We start from the raw sequence: 1,810 nt of genomic DNA on the forward strand, positions 1-1,810 counted from the left end.
GTGAAGTATAAATGTATCTAAGAGCACAGAAATCCTGACAATAGGCTTTTGACTCAATTAATGGATAGCACATTCATGCTGAGTTGTTAGAAGACTGCTAAGGGAATTTGGAGTCAGTTCTAACCATCAGGAAATTGACAGCATGATGCTGGCCCAAACTTCATAGCTGGGTACCAAATACTAAGTTGATACAGCATGATTTGAGATAAGATGGACCATTTTATGATTCCTCCCATTCACCCAAAAAGTGTCTTCTATTGCAATTCTGAAAGTTTGAGATGCTCATGTTTTATTTGTATTTGTATGAAACCAGTATTTTTGCTCTATATGAAAGTGTGTGTCATAAACATTCAGAAATTCAGAAGAGCCCATCTGAAAGGCTGACTCAGTACACAGTGGACTGAAGCCTCTGGTGTAAAATCTTTTCTACAAATCATTCATTTGATCCTAGTTTGAAGACGAACTCACACAATCATTTGTTCTCTTAGTAATTTTCTATCCAAATGTTTGCTCATACATTTCATAACATACACTTAGGAGAATTTTGAAAGACAATCCAAATTTCAAAAAAGTTTTCTTTTCTTTGGGTCTGTTTTCAGATGTGGATTACGTAATGTAATACTTAAGAACTTTTTCTTACATGCTTAAAAAGGCATTGCTATTTGGGGAGGGAGGAGGAAGTTACCTAACCAGTTCTGAAAAATTACTAAACTACCTGACAGGAGAAAGCAGAGAAAGGAAGGCCATCAGGAAGAGACTGAATTCACTCCTTAGGCATTTTAGCATTAGGTTGCAAATTAGGTTGCACTGGACCCACACTGTCCAGTAAAAATATAATGCGGCCCACAAATGTAAGCCACATATGTAATTTTACCTTTTCTTTCATGCAAGCCACATTTTAAAAATGGGAAAAAATAAACAGGTGGAATTAATTTTAATGATACATTTTATTTATATCTAAAGTATCATTTAGCATGCAATCCACATAAAATCATTAACAAGACATTTCACATTATTTTTCCTGTTCTGTCTTCAAATTCCAGTGTGCATTTTACATACCCAGCACATGGCAATTCAGCCTAACCATAATTTCAAGTGTCAATAGCCACATGTGGCTAGTGGCTACCATATTAGACAGTGCAACTTTGAGTCAAAGATATTTTGCTTTAGTGTTTTTAAAGAGCAAATTGACAATTAGAGGCATTATATAGAGAGTGCTCTGGTACAGTAGACTGAGAGCATGCCAGAGACTTGAAACAAACACGGGTTTTTCCAGGCCAATCAATACGGGGACTTTTCTGAATTCTTTCTTTTTGAGGGTGGACTTCTTAGTAGACCTCTCAGTCACACCGGAATAAACTTGGATGCCCCGTACTCTTGACTCACCGGAATGCAGTGTCTAGTGTTCCCAAGTGGGAGTGGGATGGGGTGTGTGTGTCGAGGAGGGGGGGGGGGGAATTTATCTCAGGTTGTAAAAACATGTTTTTCTTGATAACTCATAGTATTTACTCCTCGGATGAATCCAATATATTTACTTAAGGTGTCCCATGTAGGATGATGGGCACATCGTTTGCAAAAATTAACTTGTACCCTGACTGATTCCGCTGACTTTTAAAAAATCTGTCTTCTCCCAAGAGGGGTGTCAACCCTGAAGAAGACCTGGCCTGAAGAAGCCCAGGGTCGGTTTCCAGACTTCGCCAACTTGGTGGGGCGGGGGAAAACGCGGGCTGCCCCCGCTGGCCCACGTTCCCGGGCCGCGTCGCGACTTCGGGCAGATGGAGTTTCCGGCCGGGGCTGCGCGGTCGCCGGG

The sequence above is a fragment of the Carlito syrichta genome, unplaced genomic scaffold, assembly GCF_000164805.1.
Source record: "Carlito syrichta isolate Samal-C Ts95f unplaced genomic scaffold, Tarsius_syrichta-2.0.1 Scaffold308839, whole genome shotgun sequence".
Taxonomy (NCBI): Eukaryota; Metazoa; Chordata; class Mammalia; order Primates; family Tarsiidae; genus Carlito; species Carlito syrichta.